The 21,853-nt window shown below is 39.0% G+C and overlaps 1 long non-coding RNA gene across 4 annotated transcripts in view; it reads right to left on the bottom strand.

Annotated features, from left to right (window-relative positions):
- The window catches only part of LOC110134005 (uncharacterized), a 312,186-nt gene that overhangs the window by 103,926 nt on the left and 186,407 nt on the right, over window positions 1–21,853 (bottom strand). For 2 of the 4 annotated variants that reach the window (XR_011492748.1, XR_011492747.1), the window contains exon 3: window positions 16,939–17,074. This is a non-coding gene — a long non-coding RNA (uncharacterized lncRNA). Of the gene's footprint in view, window positions 1–16,938; window positions 17,075–21,153; window positions 21,346–21,853 lie in introns of those variants that run through there. The other 2 variants (XR_011492746.1, XR_002312935.2) reach the window with 2 other exon arrangements.

Here is a 21,853-nt window from a genome sequence, read left to right as displayed (position 1 = left end):
TGCTGCTGCTGCTAAGTCACGTCAGTCGTGTCCGACTCTGTGTGACCCCATAGACAGCAGCCCAACAGGCTCCTCTGTCCCTGGGATTCTCCAGGCAAGAATACTGGTGTTGCAAAGTTACTTTAGGTTTATTAGGTATTTCTCCATTTCCATATAAATCTTAGAATCAGCTTCCTATTTTCTATTTTTTAAAAAAACATGCTGAGACTTAACAGAGATTGCACTGAATCTATAGATTAATGTAGGGAAATAAACATCTTAACAATATTGGGTTTGTTGGATAAACAAGGTAGTTCTCTTGGTGTTATTTCATTCCCCTTTAATTTCTTGCAGCATTTCTTCAAGTATTTTGCAGTTTTTAGGGTATAGGTCTCATTCATATTTTATTAAAAATTTTACTAGTTATTCCATGGATTTTGATGCTATTCAAATGGTATCTTTAAAAATTTTAATCTTCAATTGTTTTTTGCTAATAAATAGAAATGACTGGTGTTTGTACACTGACCTTTCATCATGCAACTTTACTAAACTAACTTATTAGTTCTAGTTATTTTCTTGTAGAAACTCTTCATATCAGGTAGCCAAAATATTGGAGTTTCAGCTTCAGCATCAGTCCTTTCAATGAACACCCAACACTGATGTCCTTTAGGATGGACTGGTTGGATCTCCTTGCAGTCCAAGGGACTCTCAAGAGACTTCTCCAATACCACAGTTCAAAAGCATCAACTCTTCTGCAGTCAGCTTTCTTTACAGTCCAACTCTCACATCTATACATGACCACTGGAAAAACCATAGCTTTGATTAGACAGACTTCTGTTAACAAAGTAATGTCTCTGCTTTTTAATATGCTGTTCAGGTTGGTCATAACTTTCCTTCCAAAGAGTAAAAGCATCTTTTAATTTCATCACTGCAATCACCATCTGCAGTGATTTTGGAGCCCAAAAAAATAAAGTCGGCCACTTTCCACTGTTTACCCATCTATTTGCCATCAAGTGATGGAACCAGATGCCATAATCTTAGTTTTCTGAAAGTTGAGTTTTAAGCCAACTTTTTCACTCTCCTCTTTCACTTTCATCAAGAGGCTCTTTAGTTCTTCTTCACTTTCTGCTTTAAGGGTGGTATCATCTGCATATCTGAGGTGATTGATATTTCTCCTGGCAATTTTGATTCCAGCTTCTGCTTCCTCCAGCCCAGCGTTTCTCATGATGTACTCTGCATAGAAGTTAAGTAAGCAGGGTGACAATATACAGCCTTGACGTACTCCTTTTCCTACTTGGAACCAGTCTGTTGTTCCATGTCCAGTTTTAACTGTTGCTTCTTGACCTGCGTACAGGTTTCTCAAGAGGCACATCAGATGGTCTGGTATCCCCATCTCTTGAAGAATTTTCCACAGTTTATTGTTATCCATACAGTCAAAGGCTTTGGCATAGTCAATAAAGTAGAAATAGATGTTTTTCTGGAACTCTCTTGCTTTTTTGATGATCCAGTGAATGTTGGCAATTTGATCTCTGGTTCCTCTGCCTTTTCTAAAACCAGCTTGAACATCTAGAGGGTCATGGTTCACGTGTTGCTGAAGCCTGGCTTGGAGAATTTTGAGCATTACTTTACTAGCGTGTGAGATGAAGGCAATTGTGCGGTAGTTTGAGCATTCTTTGGCATTGCTTTTCTTTGGGGTTGGAATGAAAACTGACCTTTTCCAGTCCTGTGGCCACTGCTGAGTTTTCCAGATTTGCTGACATATTGAGTGCAGCACTTTCACAGCATCATCTTTTAGGATTTGAAATAGCTCAACTGGAATTCCATCACCTCCACTAGCTTTGTTCGTAGTGATGCTTCCTAAGGCACACTTGACTTCACATTCCAGGATATCTGGCTCTAGGTGAGTTATCACACCATCATGATTATATGGGTCATGAAGATCTTTTTTGTATAGTTCTTCTGTGTATTCTCGCCACCTCTTCCTAATATCTTCTGCTTCTGTTAGGTCCATACCATTTCTGTCCTTTATGAGCCCATCTTTGCATGAAATGTTCCCTTGGTATCTCTAATTTTCTTGAAGAGATCCCTAGTCTTTCCTATTCTATTGTTTTCCTCTATTTCTTTGCATTGATCACTGAGGAAGGCTTTCTTATCTCTCCTTGCTATTCTTTGGATCTCTGCATTCAAATAGGTATATCTTTCCTTTTCTCCTTTGCTTTTCACTTCTCTTCTTTTCACAGCTATTTGTAAGGCCTCCTCAGACAGCCATTTTGCTTTTTTACATTTCTTTTTCTTGGGGATGATCTTGATCCCTGTCTCCTGTACAATGTCACAAACTTCTATGCATAGTTCATCAGGCACTCTGTCTATCAGATCTAGTCCCTTAAATCTATTTCTCACTTCCACTGTATAATCATAAGGGATTTGATTTAGGTCATACCTGAAAGGTCTAGTGGTTTTCCCCACTTTCTTCAATTTAAGTCTGAAAAATATAGTACTAGTTGTAGATTTTTCACAAATGATCTTTTTTTTGGGTTTAGTAAGTTCTTTTTCTTTAATTAATTTATTTTTTATTAAAGGATAATTGCTTACAGAATTTTGCTGTTTTTTTGTCAAACCTCAACAGCAATCAGCCATAGGTATACATATATCCCCTCCCTTTTGAAACTCCCTCCTATTTCTCTCCCCATCCCACACCTCTAGGTTGATACAGAGCCCCTGTTTGAGTTTCCTGGGCCATACAGCAAATTCTCGTTGGCTATCTGTTTTACACATGGTAATGCAAGTTTCCATGTTACTCTTTATGTACATCCTACCCTCTCCTCCCCTCTACCCCATGTCCATAAGTCTATTCTCTATGTATGTTTCTCCACTGTTGCCCTGCAAACAAGTTCTTCAGTACCATTTTTCTAGATTCTATGTTTATGTGTTAGAATATAGTGTTTATCTTTCTCTTTCTGACTCACTTCACTCTGTATAATAGGTTCTAGGTTCATCCACCTCATTAGAACTGACTCAAATGCATTCCTTTTTTATGGCTGAGTAATATTCCATTGTGTATATGTACCACAACTTCTTTATCCATTCATCTGTCAATGGACATCTAGGTTGCTTCCATGTTCTAGCTATTGTAAATAGTGCTGCAATGAACAATGGGATACATGTGGCTCTTTCAATTTTGGTTTCCTCAGGGTATTGGTTTCCTCAGGGTATATGCCTAGGAGTGGGATTGCTGGGTCATATGGTGGTTTTACTTCTAGTTTTTAAAGGAATCTCCATACCGTCTTTCACAGTGGCTGTATCAATTTACATTCCCACCAACAATGCAAGAGTGTTCCCTTTTCTCCACACCCTCTGCAGCATTTATTGTTTGTAGACTTTTTGATGAGGGCCATTCTGACCAGTGTGAGGTGATATCTCCTTGTAGTTTTGATCTGCAGTTCTCTAATAATGAGAGATGTTGGGCATCTTTTCATGTGTTCATTAGCCATCTGTATGTCTTCTTTGGAGAAATGTCTGTTTAGGTCTTTTTTCCCACTTTTTGATTGGGTTGTTTTTCTGGTATTGAGTCATATGAGCTGCTTGTACATTTTGGAAATTAATCCTTTGTCAGTTCTTTCATTTGCTGTTATTTTCTCCCATTACGAGGCTTGTCTTTTCACCTTGCTCATAGTTTCCTTTGCTGTACGAAAGCTTTTAACTTTAACCAGGTCCCACTTGTCTACTTTTGCTTTTATTTCCATAACTCCAGGAGGTGGGTCATAGAGGATCTTGCTTTGATTTATGTCATCGAGTGTTCTGCCTATGTTTTCCTCCAAGAGTTTTATAGTTTTTGGTCTTATATTTAGGTCTTTAATCCATTTTGAGTTAATCTTTGTGTATGGTGTTAGGAAGTGTTCTAATATCACTCTTTCGCATGTAGCTGTCCAGTTTTCCCAGCACCATTTATTGAAGAGGTTGTTTTGCCTCACTGTATATTCTGGCCTCCTTTGTCAAGAATAAGGTACCTATAGGTGCGTGGGTTTTTTTCTGGTCTTTCTATCTTGTTCTATTGGTCTATATATCTGCTTATGTGCCAGTACCATACTGCCTTGACGAGTGTAGCTTTGCAGTGTAACCTGAAGTCAGGAAGGTTGATTCCTCCAGCTCCATTCTTCTTCCTCAAGACTGCTTTGGCCATTCAGGGTCATTTGTGTTTCCATATGAATTGTGAAATTTTTTGTTCTAGTTCTGTGAGAAATGCCATTGGTAATCTGATAGGGATTGCATTAAATCTGTAGATTGCATTTGATAGTATAGTCATTTTTACAATATTGATTCTTCCTATCCAGGAACATGGAATATCGCTCCATCTGTTCATATCATCTTTGGTTCCTTTCATTAGTGTCTTATAATTTTCTGGGTACAGTTCTTTAATCTCCTTAGGTAAGTTTATTACTAGATATTTAATTCTTTTTGTTGCAATGGTGAATGGGATTGATTCCTTAATTGCTCTTCTTGATTCTTCATTGTTAGTATATAGAAATGCAAGTGATTTCTGTATATTGATTTTGTATCCTGCAACTTTGCTAAACTCACTGATTAGCTCTAGCAATTTTCTGATACTATCTTTAGGGTTTTCTATGTACAGTATGATGGCACCTGCAAACAGTGAGAGCTTTACTTCTTTTCTGATCTAGTTTCCTTTATTTCTTTTTCTTCTCTGATTGCTATAGCTAGGACTTCCAGAACTATGTTGAATAATAGTGGCGAAAGTGGACATCCTTGTCTTGTTCCTGACCTTAGGGGGGATGCTTTCAGTTTTTCACCATTGAGAATGTTCGCTGTAAGCTTATCATTTATCATATATATATATCGCCTTTACTATGTTGAGGTAGGTTCCTTCTATGCCAATTTTTTGAAGAGTTTTAATCATAAATAGGTGCTGAATTTTGTCAAAGGCTTTTTCTGCATCTATTGAGATGATCATATAGTTTTTATCTTTCAATTTGCTAATATGGTATATCACAATTATTGATTTGCATATATTGAAGAATCCTTGCTTCCCTGGAATAAACCCAACTTGATCATGGTGTATGAGCTTTTTGATGTGTTGCTGAATTCTGCTTGCTAAAACTTTGCTGAGGACTTTTGCATCTATGTTCATCAGTGATATTGGCCTGTAGCTTTCTTTTTTGTGTTGTCTTTGTCTGGTTTTGGTATCTGGGTGATGGTGGCCTTGTAGAATAAAATTGGAAATGTTCCTTCCTTTGCAATTTTTTGAAAGAGTTTTAGGATAGGTATTAGCTCCTCTCTAAATTTTTGATAGAATTCTCCTGTGAAGCCATTTGGTCCTGGACTTTGTTTTGGGGGAGATTTTTGATCACAGCTTTAATTTAAGTGCTTGTAATTGGATTTCATAATTTGTATTTCTTCCTGGTTCAGCCTTGGAAGATTGAGCTTTTCTAAGAATCCATCCATTTCTTCCAGGTTATCTATTGCCATATAGTTGTTCATAATAGTCTCATAATCTTTTGTATTTCTGCATTGTCTGTTGTAACCTCTCTTTTTTCATTTCTAATTTTGTTGATTTGATTCTTCCCTTTTTTCCTTGATGAGTCTGGCTAAGGGTTTGTCAATTTTGTTTATCTCCTCAAAGAACCAGCTTTTAGCTTTATTAATCTTTACTATTGTTTCTTTCATTTTTCATTTATTTCTGCTCAGATCTTTATGATTTCTTTCCTCCTACTAATTTTGGGGCTTTTTCTTCTTTTTCCAGTTGCTTTAGGTGTAGAGTTAGTTTGCCTATTCAATGTTTTTCTTGTTTCTTGAGGTAGGATTGTATTGCTATGAACTTCCCTCTTAAGAAATGCTTTTGCTGCATCCCATAGGTTTTGAGTTGTCATGTTTTCATTGTCATTTGTTTCTAGAAATTTTTTGATTTCCCTTTTTATTTCTTCAGTAACATATTGGTTATTTCAAAACATGTTGTTTAATCTCCATATGTTTGTGTTTCTTACAGTTTTCTTCTTGTAATTGATATCTAGTCTCATAGTGTTGTGGTCAGAGAAGCTGCTTGATACAATTTCAATTTTCTTAAATTTACTGAGGTTTGATTTGTGATCCAAGATGTGGGTCTATCCTGGAGAATGTTCCATGTGCACTTGGGAAGAAGGTGTATTCTCCCGCATTTGGATGGAATGCCCTGAAAATATCAATGAGATCCATCTCATCTAATGCATCATTTAAGACTTGTGTTTCCTTATTAATTTTCTGTTTAGGAAGTCTCTTTTTACTAGTAGTATCCTGAGGACTATGACAGATTTTCTAATGTTAAACTATTTGTACATTTGTTGGGATAAATCTTACATTTACCATACAGTTTTGTCCCACATTTTACTTCTATGTATGTTACAAGTCTCACAACTCCACATGCTTATCACTGCTTTTAAAAATTCAAACATTTTGAAGGAATTTAAATATGAGAAAGACGTGTTTTATATTCCCCATATATGCATCATTTTCAGTGCATTTTAATTTCTTTGTGGATTAATAGATATATTTCCATCTAGCATCATTTTCCTTCCACCTGAATGAATTCCTCTTACATTTCTTATCATGCAAGTCTGAAGGCAACATATTTCCTTGACTTTTCTTAGTCTGGAAACAACTTTATTTTACCTTCAGCTTTGAAGCATATTTTTGCTGGGTAAAGAATTCTAGGTTGACAGGTTTTGCATCTTTTTTCTTTTAAAACTTTAAATATGTTGCTACATTGTCTTATGAATATGTATATGATTTTTTTTCCTCTGTGTGATCTGTTTCTCAGGCTGCTTATAAGATTTACTCTTTATTACTTATTTTCTTCAGTTTAATTAAAATGTTTCTTGGCGTGGTTTTCTTCATGCTAATTATATTTGAGATTTAATAAACATCTTGGAACTGTGGATTTATAGTTTTCCTCAAGTTTGAAAATTTATTGCCATTGTTTGTCCAAATAATTTCTTCTGCATCCTCCTCCACCACCTGCCCTTCCTGGGAGTCCAATTATACATATGATAGGAACAGTTGATATTATACTGTAAGTCACTGAAGTTCTATTCATACATTTTCATTCTACTTCTGTGTTTCTTTTTGGATCATTTCTATTACTATGTCTTCAGCGTTACTAATCTTTTGTTATGTATATACAATCTGCTATTTAATATCACTCAGGAAAATTACTTCTATTCTTATCTCTAAAAGTTCCATCTGCTTCTTTTAAATATGTTCCATTTCTCTCCTCATGTTCATGTTTTTTTCAAATACTTGAACACAGTAATAATAATAATTTAGTATTCCTGTCTGCTGATTCAATAACTTCTGCTTCATTGACTGAGTTTTACTCTAGTTACAATATAAGTCACAATTTCCCTTCTTCACATGTTGAACAATTTTTTATTGAATGCTAAATATTGTATATTTTATATTTTTTAGTATCTGACTGTCTTGCTTTAAATACCTTTGGGATTTACTTTGGAAGGCACCTAAATTATTGTTAAGTTTGTTGTAATTTTTTAAGACTTTTTATTTTTCATCTTAATAAGACAGCATTTTTTAAAAATTTATTTAATTGGAGGATAATTACTTTATAATATTGTGATCGTTTTTGCCATGCATCAGTATGAATTGGTCATAGTTATACATGTGTTGCCTCCATCCTGAAATCCCTTCCCACTTCCCTCCCCACCCTATCCCTCCAGGTTGTCATACAGCAGTGGCTTTGGATGCCTTGCTTCATACATCAAACTTGCACTGGTTATCTGTTTTACATATGCTAATATATCTGTTTCAATGCTATTCTCTCATTCCACCCTCTCCTTCTTCCACTGGGGTGTTTCTTAAAACTTTTTAGAGTACAGTAAGCCCCTTACACATGAACAATCAAGTTGTGAACCTTCAAAGACGCAAATATCCCCAGAGAAAGGACAAAGTAAGACAAGAGGAAGAAGTAGTGACTGAAAAAACAAAAAGAGTCACAACACGGGAAATGGCAAGGGGATTTTATTTGAGGAGGCACTGTTAATACTTGAGGCTCAGGACCTGAATGTAGAACAGTACATGAAGGTTAGCTGTTTAGAATGAAATCCAGAGCTACCATGTCATCTGTGATGAGAAAAATGGAGCTACTACCCAGACATCACTGGATTTTTTTTCTTCTTTAATGAAGGTAAATAGAATTGAAACCAGCAAGGAACCGGAACCAATATCATCAACGTCAGGTGTAAATGAAATTGCAGTTTGCTTTTCATCTCCTGTTGCTGACAACGCTTCAGCTCTACCATCTCCCATCTCTCCCTCCCTCCAGTCACTCAATACCAGCTCCTGTATTTCAGCTGCTATACTGTACTATTGTGCTTTTCAAGTTTCTGTACTGTAAGATTAAAAACATTTTTATTTGCTTTTTTATGTACTATTTGTGTGAAAAGTATTACAGTTCAGTACTATATAGCCAAATGTGTTAGTTGGGTACCTAGACTATGTCGGGATTACAAAAAATTGGACTTAGGAATGCACTCAGAATAGAACTTGTTTATATGTAGGGGACTTACTATATGTCAAGACAGCCCTTTATTTTAGAGTATATTTTAATTCTACTACAATGGCGTGACCATCTGTAGTTCCTACTGAATGCCCTGCATGGTCAACAAAGACTTTTCACTCTCTCTCTGAGCCTGAACACATCCTAGTCCTGAGTTATCCCTGGGAAACATTCAGCTCTCAGTTTGTTTGCATCTCTTGGCAGCATTTCACCCTATGCATATCTATCACAATTTTCAGCAAAGAGTCAAAGAAACCTTTACACATATTCCTGGAGATATTTTTCTGGGCAGCACATTCCTCTCCATAATGCTAACCTTTGTGTTACAGTTAACATGCCCAGGTAGCTCAAACTATAAAGAATCTGCCTGCAATGCAAGAGACTTGGGTTCAATCCCTGGGTACAGAAGATACCCTGGAGAAGGGCATGGCAACCCACTCCAGTATTCTTGCCTAGAGAATTCCATGGACAGAGAAGCCTGATGGGCTACAGTCCATGGACTTGCAAAGAGTCGGACACAACTGAGCAACTAACACACGTTACAGACACTGCAGCTTCCCTGAACTAAGATCTCTGTCACAACTCCATAGAATCAACATGTTTTACTTACTGTTCTTACACCCTGTTCCATGATTCAGAATGTCTTTCCAGGAAGAAAGCTGGGGCCATCACAGGGCTCACCTCGCTTATTTACTTCTTTAAGAAATCACTTCTTTCAGAAATCCTCCCCTGCCCACTGTCCAAAATGTAAGAGCAATTGTTTCACATGCTTTGTCAAGTCTTTCATTGTCCTTAGCAAAGGGGTAGTTTATTCTGGTTCCATCATGGCCAGAAGTGGAAGTCTGCTATACACTTTTATTCTTATTATTTTGCTCTCAGATTCTAGCTTGGGAGAAATGTAGAGATAATGATGACCAACTTCTTTTGAGTGTCTACTAGGTTCCGAGCATTAGGCTAAAAATTTTTACATTAACCACCTCATTGAATCTTTATAATAACCTATGTACCACATAATTATATGTACCATATAATACTCCACTTTACAGATGAGGAAAATTGGACTTATGGAAACAATTTTCCTACAGTCACATGGCTAGAAAGTAGTGGAATCAGATTTTCAATCCAGTTCTGCTGGACTCTTAACTAACATACTTGGAAAACCCTTTGATCTATCCAGTATATTTACCCCATATGACAGCTTCTCAAGCATCTACACTATTATGTATATGTATGTACACTAACACTAAATGATGTTATATACCTTCAAAATGTTGACACAGTGCCTGGAAATGAAATGCATGGTTTTCTGACCCAAAAGCACTATACACACACATACATACACACACATGCAAAATATTCAAAGGTAATGTGTTAAGTCAGGAGTAGGGGAATTTTGTACTTGCTTATTGATTAAGGATCCTGAAGTCCAAAACTTAATATCTTTGCAATTATTTAACAATTGTAGTATACTTCTTCTGTTATTAATTTCATGTAATTCTATTTGTATCTCATTTAAAAGATTGCAAACAAGCTTCATGAGAATAAAATCATGTCTTAGCTTTCCTCTGTATACTCTGCATTGTCTAAAACAATGCCTAAAACAATCTAGTACACACTAGATTATTTCTTGATAATTGGTTGATTCAGCAAGAGAAGCTTTTTAGTATAATTGCTTTGAGTTGTACTTAGCTTTTAAGTACAGATCCCAAAGGATATTACTACTATATTAGATATTTCCTGCTAATTCTTTCTAGATTATAAATTCTTCAAGGGCAAAGATAGGTTTTATGTATCTGTATCTCTGCTCAACACAGGGTGTAGACCCAGAGAAGCCTCCAATACACAACCAGTTGCTGGTTTCTGGTGTGGATACACAGGCATGGGGCCCAAAACTGAAGAGATTACCTACTATGCCTACAGGTCCATTGACTGGCACAAACTAGACCAAGCAACAAATCACCAGAGGATTTTGCATTTCAAGATTCTCTTTAGATATAAAAGTCCTAAACAGTAATAATATAACTTAACAATAACGTAACCTAATAATGCAAATGGTCCACATTTGCATCACAGGTTAAAAAACACTTTCATATTACATGTTAGTCATGATCTAGTCAGGAAAATGGAAATTTGCTCTTTCTCCTACAAACAGAGGAGAGCTAATACAAAGGAACTGATTACATTTTGGTGAGGGAAAAGTCAGGAATACAATCAGGGTCATTGAAGGAACCCGTGCGTAACTAACGGGTAGGAAGCCACTGTCACCCCATGTCTGGAGGGACAATAGGAGGAAGTGGTGAAACAGCCCAGAACTTGGGGCCATCCAGTGGCTCCCCAGTCATGAGGGAAAGGATGAGCCAAGTATGCCACAGGAAGCCAAGAGGAGAAATGCCCTGGACTCCCTCCACTCAGGCTCTCTAAAATTCTGTCACTGCCTCTCATTGGACAAATCAATCTGGAAGTCAAAGGGCAGGGAAGTCAGGAAAAGAACTGTAGCTTCCTGTGTTACAGAGCAGACCAAGGCAAGGCAGAGAAAGGACCTGAGAGCAGTCAGCCAGTTGATTCCACATTTTATCTCACTCTGTGGAAAAGAAAATGGAGACTTGGAGAGCTCTGCTACTTATTCAAGATCACATATCAGCAAGTGACAGACCTAGAATTTCTCACATTTTTTTCTATAGACTATGATTTCCTTTCACAATAGAATAAGAAAGGAGGTAGAAAATTGCATTTGTGTGTTTGGCTATTGCAACTGCCTCCTCACAGATTTTCTCACTTTCTATCTTATCCCCTTCTACTCTCGAATGTCACTACACATAACTGAATTTCCCCTGGAGTTTTATTTAAAGTGGTATTCACCTTAGAAGTCTCAAGCTATGAAGAGGACTGTCCTCAGGGCCAAGACCAATGGTGTCCCCCATCCTCCCAGTCACTCCCCATTCCCCTGTGCTTAGGGCCCCTTTGGCTTCCTTCCCGTGTTGTAGCCACGTGTTCTGGGAAACAAACTCACTCAGAAGAACAATGCAGATGGTGGAGTGCAGTTTATTACACTGGTGGGCCCAAGGCAGAGTCTCCTCTTAGCCAAGGACCCCAACCAGTTTTTGTGAAAACCTTATGTACCCTTAGGGTACATGCTCAAACCCACCTCCCCAAACTCTCTGAAACTAGTCTGAACAAAGGAAAGAAAGATACAGTCAAAGTTAACCCATGATTTGTATGCCTTAAGCCTAGGCAGTTAACAGTGGACAGTTATCAATAGGCCTGTGGTCATACCCCAATAAGCATAATAGAATTTATGATTCTATTCGGTTACACAGATAATTATGGTATTCTTTTAGGCGGAGAGTCTAGGTACAAGCCCTGGAGCTCTTCCATCCTGGGGGTCTGGTTTTCCAGTTGGTATGTCGTTTCCATAGATACTGGGCATATAGCTCAAAGTCCACAATCCAGCCCAAGATGGAGTCCTGCTTTCAAGTTGGAGCCTGTTCTGTCTGTTTCCTCCTTCACCCTCACAGCACCTCCCACACTGAGCAGCAACTATCTGTTGCCTGCCTCCCTCTTAGATTATGGGAATCAGTTCTCAGTCATCTTGATATCCTAGGATGATATCCCTGACCTCCCGATACAACATAGAGCACATTATCAATGCCCTATAAGTGCCTGAATAAATGAGTGTAACTGAAGGTATCCTCCCACTGTATAGCCGAAATATTCAAAATTGAGACTGCTAACTGTTCTGAAGTCCCTGAAGATTAAGATGCATCAGTTCACAGAAGGTTAGAATCATCAGGATGTTTATTCCTTTAGTCCCAGTGTCTGAGGTCTAGTGTTCCAGCTTCATCATCATTCAGTACAACACTGTTGGAGTCATGCCTCTTTCATTTAGTCACATGGCTGAGAAGGATTAACCCAAGCGAGTTGCTGCCTAGATTGAGAATCCATTCAGATGCCGATATAAAAATAATTAGACAACAAAGCTCTGTTTTAGCACTTTCTCTACAGTGATACACAAGAGGCATTTGTGGGCCCACAACAATTTTGAAAGCATAGTTCCAGGGAATAGTGCTATGTAATCATAAAATTACACTCGAGATAAGGTTTAATTATCATTTTCACCTTTCCAACACCTTTCACAAAGTAATACTTAAAAGCTTTGCAAGAAAGAATATTACCCTTAAAGTGATAACATACAACAACGAAAGCACAAGAATGAACAACCAACAGGCCAGGCTTTTATGGGAGCTTAGGTTCAGGATGTTATTCAAAATTATTACAAGTGACTGCTGCCTAAGGGAGTTTATAGATTGGCTTCAAAGGGGAAGCCACTGGGAAAAATGAATGGACTCTGTTTTCTAAAAGTGATATTTTCATTTCTCCAGACAGAGAGCTAATAAAAACCACTGGAAAGCAGACACTGATCACAAGGCAAGATGCATGTCCTCAAAATCATTCCATTTTCACTATGAATCAAAACACACTCAACATTATCATTAATAGAGATGTGCAAGGTAAAGGTGAACATCGGTGGAGGCCCTGACCTGTCCTCTAATGGGGACTCACAAGATGACAATAGTTTAAAGATAATTCTTACCTCTCCTGGATAGGGATATAAGATCATACTTGATATCCTAATTACATTTATATGTTTTCAGCTAATTTTAAGAGCAAACTATCAAGATCATTAAGGATAAGGAAAATCTGAGAAATTATCACAGATTAAGAGCAACATGATTTCCTACATTGAATCTTACACCCAAAAACGTATATTAATGGGAAACTGGTGAGATGTAAATGAAATCCAGAGTTTAGTTAATAGGACTATGTCAATGCTAATTTCTTAGTTCTGACAAAATAGCATCATTATACAGGATATTAACATTAGAGGAACCTGGTAAAGGGTATGTAGGAACTCTCTGTAGTCTGTTTGCAAGTTTTCTGTAAATCTAAAATCATCCTCAGATAAAAGGTTTATTTTTTAAAGAAGCGATTGCTTAGCAAAGTTCACTATTCTGGTGGTTCTGTCACTTGTATGATGACAAGTAGAATACTTCTTCCTAATTTCCAACTTTTCAAAGAAGAGGATCCATCAGACCACACGGAATTATGGAAAGGGCAGGGCAGGCGTTAGCTCCAGAAAGGCCCTGCAGGTCAAAAGGAAAACCTGCCACTATTAAATTCTGAGGGATGGCCTTAGTTGCTGAGGTTCCCAGAGGGATTTAGCTAGCCCATGGTTCCGAGGATGGACTTCCTCCTTTTGCTAATCGATCAAAGGCATCAAGCATGACTTAGAAAACACCAAAGTATTTCTTAATTCATATACATATGTGTGTGTATGTATATATATATGTATGTGTGTGTGTGTGTATATATATATATATATAAATGTAAATTACAAGAATGTGTGCTCATTTTTTTACTCTGAATACTGAAGAACAAGCTACTAAGAGGTATGTCCCCAAGTTCTGAGAGACTGTTCTACCTTCAGGCTTAAAGGGGAAGACTGAAATTGACTTTCAAAGGCATACAAGTCCTGGGAGAAAACAAATGGTATCATCAGTCTGAGAAGGATTTAATACAGGGACTGATTCCCAAGGTATGGACAAAATTTAGAGAAATCAGCAAGAATCAGTACAGCACCTCAGGCCCCGGGATTGTGAGGAGCTGTTATGACAGCTCTTATGAAGATGCCCGTACAGTGATGGGACAAACAGGAAGGAGAAGTTACTAAAAACTGAGAGATGGATACATCTAGATGGCCACCTGTAGATCACATACTGGACACAAGCCAGAGGAGTCAATATCCTGACATTATTCTTCTCTTGCTCTCTGATTCTCTGCTGATGCCTCCCATTGGCCAAATCCAATTAGAAACCAGAGCACGGAGGAGCCCACAGCTACACCCCACACGGGCCAACCTTCTGGAGGCCCAGGCCCAGAAGAGAGTAAGGACAGGGGTGGAAAATGCATCTGGAGGGACAATCCTATCCAGGCTATTGTGCTGCTGGCCTCATCTTGAAATTTCATTGCTATTGCGCCTATTTAATAATAACACTAATCTATTCACTGCTCAGTTGCAGGATTTTTCTGAATCCAGTGCAGATAAATAACTTTGCATTTTGTAAACTCTTTGGTAAGGGTCAAGCCGTACCCTGACAAGATGCAATCACCTCTCAAAAAAGGGGCATTATCTGCCAAACAGCTTAGGGAAGCAGAGTGCAGGGGCCTCCATATGCAGTATGTTTCCACAACTGGATGCTCTTGGAAAGGACCATACCAAGTTTCCCTAAGTGGTCTCACCTTCAAATAATAGTAATAGTTTTCCTTCTTTTAAGTCTGTCTTTTATATTCACTTTATTTGTGAAACCCTTTTAAAAAGCCACCAGCAAAGGCTTCTCCCTAGAGACAATTGGGAGTGTGTGGTAGAAGAACAATGAAAATACCACTGGAACACAAAAGGGGGAAAATGCCAGTAACTGCATATCTGAGAGACTTCTGGCTCTCAGAAATTCACTGGGGCTTGTATTGTCTTTTCTTCATCACCTTTCAACTTCTAATTATGTGTAAGAAAAACTCCAAAATGGAAGGTATATTTATGTAAGGTAGTTAAAAGAGAAGTAGATTTCATGAGCTGAACTTGGCAACTGAGCTAAGAGAAAGATGGCCAAGAAGGAAAAAATGGGAAGATCAAGGGAGAGAAGACAGAGGTAAAATGAAGCCTCATGTTGGATATGGAGTCATCATGTTCTCACCTTTAATGTCAGTGAGGCACAAGAAGGTATGTGTCAATGAGCTGGCAAAGTGGTAGGACTGGGGTTCCCAGAAAACATGTGTAAAAGTTAAGTCCTGCTTTAATAATTCAGACACCAAGAAAATCACATTTCTTTGATATTCAAGTTCTAATGACTCCAAGGCTTACCTGCCTGGGTTAACAGTGCTTCTCTTTCACAGAGAAGCCCAAGAACACACAGGTTGCTCAGTTCATAATGTCAGTCTTGTTTTTTTCATTTCACAGTAGAATTTGTGTTCATTCCATCACATACTCACTCATTTCACTTATCCAATAAATATTTGCCAAGCACTTCCTATACATCAGGTCAGTTCAGTCGCTCAGTTGCATCTGACTCTTTGCAACCCCTGCCAGGCTTCCCTGTCCATCACCAATTCTCCGAGCTTGCTCAAACTCATGTCCATTGAGTCGGTGATACCATCCAACCATCTCATCCTCTGTCATCCCATTCTCCTCCCACCTTCAATCTTTCCCAGCATCAGGGTCTTTTCTAATGAGTCAGTTCTTCTCAAAAGGTGGCCAAAGTATTGGAGCTTCAGCTTCAACATGCGTCAGGCACTGCTATAAATACTGAGGATGCAGCAGAGAAAAATGAAAACAAGGTCCCTTATTCTCCTTTTTGTTGCTGTTTAGTCGCCAAAGTATATCCGACTCTTTGTGACCCCATGTAAGTCAGCACACCAGGCTTCCCTGTCCTTCGCAATCTCCCAGAGTTTGCTCGAACTCACGTTCATTGAGTCAGTGATGCTATCTAACATCTCATCCTCTGCTGCCCACTTCTTCTCCTGCACTCAATATTTCCCAATTAGTCAGCTCTTCCCATCAGGTGGCCAAAGTATGGGCGCTTCAGCTTCAGTATTGGTCTTTCCAGTGAATATTCGGGGCTGATTTCCTTTAGGATTGATTGGTTTGATCTTATAGTCCAAGGGACTCTCAAGAGTCTTCTCCAGCATCATAATTAGAAAGTATCAGTTCTTCAGTTCTCAGTCTTCTTTACGGTTCAACTCTCACAATGGTACATGACTACTGGAAAAGCCATAGCTTTGACTAGATGGACCTTGGTCAGCAAAGTGATGTCTCTGCTTTTTATTTATTTATTTATTTATTTTTATTTATTTTTATTTTTTCTATTTTTTTTCCATTTATTTTTATTAGTTGGAGGCTAATTAATTTACAACATTGCAGTGGTTTTTGTCATACATTGAAATGAATTAGCCATGGATTTACATGTATTCCCCATCCTGGTCCCCCCTCCCACCTCCCTCTCCACCCGATCCCTCTGGGTCTTCCCAGTGCACCAGACCCGAGCACTTGTCTCATGCATCCAACCTGGGCTGGTGATCTGTTTCACCCTAGATAATATACATGTTTCGATGCTGTTTAATCTGCTTTCTAGGTTTGTCACAGCTCTCCTTCCAAGGAGCAGATGTCTTTTATCATGGCCACAGTCACCATTCACAGTGATTTTGGAGCCCAGAAAAATAAAATCTGTCACTACTTCCACTTTTTCCCTTTCTATTTGCCATGAAGTGATGCTACTGGATACCATGATCTTGATTTTTTGAATGCTGAATTTTAAGCCAGCTTTTTCACTCCCCTCTTTCACACTCACCAAAAGGCTTTTTAGTTCCTCTCTGCTTTCTGCCATTAGAGTGGTATCACCTGCGTATCTGAGGTTGTTGATATTCTCCCTGCAATCTTGATTCCAGCTTGTGCTTCATCCAGCCTGGCATTTCGCATGATGTACTCTGCATATAAGTTAAATAAACAGGATGAAAATATACAGCCTTAATGTACACCTTTCCAGTTTTGAACCAGTCATTGTTCCATGTCCAATTCTAACTGAATCTTCTTGACCTGCATACAGGTTTCTCAGGAAACAGGTAAGGTGGCAGCAAAGAAAAATTAAAACAAGATTCCTTACTCTCCTAGTTAAAATATTTTATTGTTAAGGTACACCAAATAAGCAGAAAATGAACAAGATACTATCAAAGATTAACAGATCATTGAAGGAAATTAAGTAGAATGGACTTTTAAAGAGCATCTGCTGGTGCAAAGATTAGGGTGAGTGGTCTGACAAAAAAAAACCCACTGAAGAGGTAGGGTTTGAGCTAAGATCCTAGATGACAGAAAGAAATCAGCCAAGCAACTAAGTGGACCATGAACATTGGAGGCTCATGTCTGGAAGAGCAAGTGCAAAGGTCCTAAGGAGGAATGGATTTGACTGATCTTACAAAAACGTCAGAGTCAGGAGGGGTCCAAACACTGGCCACAGGCTTATGTCCAGAGTCAGCCCTTTCTAAGGACAACTTGGGCCCCGGTGTGCTAAGTCCATCAGGAATCTAGATCTCTGAGCCACCTCCTCCCCTCCAACAGCATCTAACTCATTCCTATTAAGGCACAAATTTTAATGGAAGCATAGAGTCCTGATAAAAACCACCTGGGAGGAAGGGATCATAAAGTCCTTGGAAAGGAGTTTCCACCTCCTCCCAGCACAGTGCAGGAGAGGGGATCTGCTAAACTTCTGGATGACTAAATTTAATTTTGAAGATTTTTTCCCAAAACAAAGAAAGTTCATCAGAAAGTTAGTTGACATTTTCCAATCCTACAAACTTGACTGCTCACAAAGCCTCTTAAAATAAAAGACTGAGATTTAGCCCAAATAGGTTCCCTGCAAGGTGAGCCTGGCTTCTCCTCAGGAGAGGGTTAGGGTTATAAACTAGCTGCTGCTCTAGATGGAGGTATCACAGTGCCATCCTCAGGACCAGTGTAAAGTAATGAGACCTCAGCACACACAAGAAATACACATCTCAATGTAGAGGAGGTTCTAGTCAGCAACAGGGTAGCTTTGAGGTATACCAACCAATTCCTTGATACACTTATCTTCACACAATGAACATAATTCCTGTTCACTTATTCTATGTCTATAACTGAACTTAGTGACACAGGAACAGAATATGGTAGAGGTGACATAGCATGACTCCTAGGACGAGGACATAAAGGTGAAGTGGCTCCCTCTTTGCTCACTCCCCTTCTCCCAGTCTAGGGAAACCCAGTTGGCCCATCATAAGGACACTCAGGCAGTCATACAAAGAGGCCCATGTGCTAAGAAACTGAGGCCTCCGGCCAATGGCCATGTACATGAGTAATAATGGGAGCTGATTCTCCAGCCTCAGTCAAGCTCTCAGATGACTGCAACCCCAAGTGATACTTGGTTATGACCTCATAAGATACCCAGGTCACTGAGCTAAGCCACTCTCAAATTCCTAACCCACAGAAACTATATCTTCTGAAGTAATAGATATTTGTTGTATTTAGTCGCTAAAGCTCTGCCTATGCTGATATCTGTTATGTATCAGCAAAAGCAGTGAGGTCTGGAAGCATTTATATTGGGGTCCGTGGCAAGGTACCAAGCCTTGAAATAAATGCAGTTTAATACCCAGATCCTATCTCCAGAGTGGCATGGTATGCAAACAATGGGAAGCATATCTGAAACACATCAAATGCATCAAAGAGAGGAAACACCATTTGTTTCCATTTGGAATTATTAAAAATCATACTGATCTTATATGGTTATCATGTTTTATACTGTCACACAATACTAAGAGAATGACTTAACAGTTTGCTGACAAGCACAACAAAATACTATGACATCAAATCTGTCTCAAGACTGAAAGGGGTGAATAAAAAAATATTTACCCCAGAGTAAAGATGTCAACCCCTGTGGCAGAGACTATCAGTAGCTTTATAGCAAGCTTATTAGTCTGGGGGCAGATAGAACCTTGCCACCTTGATTACCTGATTCACTAGGCCCCAGACAGACAACATCTTTCCATGAGCCCATGTCTCTCTGTAGGTTAAAAACTTGAAAGACTGCAAACAAGTAGCATTATTTTGGAACCAAGAGATGTTATTCTCAAGCTTAAACTTTTTTACCCTCATCACATCTGCTTCCCAAAATATCAAAAATATTGAAAATCAGGAACTGTCAAAGGCCAATCAAGTCAGATGTGCCTATTCCGAGACCAGCATGTCAATAGTGTTTACACCCCTTCTTACACCACAGAGTCTAATTACCTCTGATTATATATTTAAGGAAACTTCCATACACTGTAAACACCAAAAAAACATATCCCTTCAGGTTTCTATATCCCCATCCGGCAAAGACAGAGAGCACCTTAGGCAGCTGAAGTCCTTGACTAGGACACTTCACCTGTGGGTTAAAGGACAGGGAATAAACAATGACAACAATCCTGAGCAGCATCGTATCTTTCTTTTATTGCCCATCTTGCCCATCTCATCATCCTCTAAAAACCTCAAGCCTACGAGACAGTCTTTTATGGAAAATTAAAAATCCATGTAGCACTGGTGCTACCAAATACAACCCCCCATAAACTGACTTGGGGACGGATGGTTCCACAATTCTTTGCCAGATTCAGGGGCAACTGCTAGAGGTGGAAAAACTATAACCAAAGAACTGAGTGAGCAGGACACTGTCCCCAGTATGGCCCTTGGGAGAAAATTATTATGGTTGGGTTTTTTTTCCCTCTGTCCTTAGGGAGCTTTCCAGTGAGTCCCAGGGAATTCTTGCAGCTCAGAATCTCATCTGTTTTTCCCTGTGTTCCTGTCACCATAGCCATAGAGTCAAGTGGTTTAAATTCCCAGTGGGCAAACTCCAACCATTTCAGTTTGGGTTTTTATTCCCAGAAGAGACTAGGCTTCAAAATCACCCAGTAAACAAAGACAGCATTTTTAGAGGGCTTCTCTCATGGGAGATTTCATGATTAGTGGAGCTACTGGGGAGAGCTGGGGATCTCAGGGAGTACAAGGACAAGGCAAATAACTTGAGAGGGATGTTATATTTTTATACAGAGAGAGCCCTTAGAGTCCTCTCAAACAGAACAGTCAGGAAAAATGATTGTCATTTTTCTAATATTTAAAAATGCCCATGATAAGCTCAGTAGTGAATTCAGTATTTCAAGAACACAATTAAAAAAAAAAAACAACAGACAACTGGCACTGGTTACCAAGAAGCTTTTAACTTCAACTCAGTAAAAATGAATTAGTAAATCATATACCCTTATGTTTATATATTTATTCACTTATTAGGCATCTTTTACATACCAGGAATTGTGCTAAGTGTTAAGTGGGCATTGTTGAACATAGAAAAAGACATGATTCCTGTGTTCTTAGAGTTTATAGTCTAGAGGGGGAGATAGAAATTAAATGGATATAGGGGGTAGGGAGAAAGAGAGAAAGAACAAAAACATAGAAGTAAGTAACTGAGAGCTAGAGACAGTTATATTAAAATGCTGAAGTTGATCCAGTCAGGGAGGACAGAGAAATCTTCTAGGAAGGAATGCTGATTGAACTGAATTCTGAAGAAAGAATCTCTGGATTATCTGGGGGCTGGGAGTGGGGATAACATAAGATAAAAGGAAAGCCTATGTACAAAGGTCCTGTGGCAGAAAAGGAGAAGAGCATATTTAAAAACTGAAATGAGGCCATTACAGCGGCATTGTAAAGATCGAGAAGCCTGGTGTAAGGGAAACCTATAAAGAGGAACAAGGGGCGGACCACAGAGGGCCTCCCAGACCAAGTATGCAAAGAACCAAGGGTCCCTATCCTAATGTAAAGGGGGATCTACGGGAAAGGTTTAAGAAAGCAGAGACACAACTAGATTTTTCTTTTAAAGGCACCCTTCTGGCTATAGCCTAGACAGTAAAGAGCAGGACGGCCAGAGGACATTTAAGGAGACTGTGGGGTTCAAGTGAGGGACGGATGCTTGTGCCAGTGTGGTCCCTGGGCCCAGATGCCAATTACTGACCTGCTTTTCAGCCCCACACCTGCCTTTCCATCCTCTGCTCTATTCTGCTTGGCTGGGGGTCTGTGAACCCTAGCAGCTCTTGTTGTTGGTTAGGTGCTCAATCATGTCTGACTCTTTGTGACCTCATAGGCTGTAGCCCACCATGTTCCTCTGTTCATGGGATTTCCCAGGCAAGAATAGTGGAGTGGCTTGCCCTGTCCTTCTGCAGGAGATCTTCCCCACCCATGGATCGAACCCATTTCTCTTGCATTGGCAGGCAGATTCTTTACCACTGAGCTGCCAGGGAAGCCTATGAACTCCCTCTCCCAGTGTGTTAATTTCTTCTCAATAAATCCTCCTAGAATACTTCATGATGCTCATCATGTGGTTGGAATGGTACAGAAAGTTCAGGGGGATCTCTCTGGATTTGAACAGACTGCAACTATAATGCAGCCTCAGTTTGAACTGGGTTGTGTCATTTTTTTGTTTGTTTGTTTTGGAAGTTACTGTTCTATCCTTGACTCATAATAATCAAAGAAGAGATCCTGAAAATACAGTGTATACCACAGGTCTTAAGGAGAATTAAAGGAGAAGAAAGAGAAGGAAAAGGAGGACAAGAAAACAGACTAGGGTGACTCCGCCCTAAAGTACCTTAAGAACTAACTGGAGGAATTCTATATAAGCCCATGGTGTGATGAGAAATCACCGCAGCTGATAAATA

Source organism: Odocoileus virginianus, chromosome 2 (assembly GCF_023699985.2).
Source record: "Odocoileus virginianus isolate 20LAN1187 ecotype Illinois chromosome 2, Ovbor_1.2, whole genome shotgun sequence".
NCBI lineage: Eukaryota > Metazoa > Chordata > Mammalia > Artiodactyla > Cervidae > Odocoileus > Odocoileus virginianus.
This window is presented reverse-complemented; position numbering and strand designations above follow the sequence as displayed.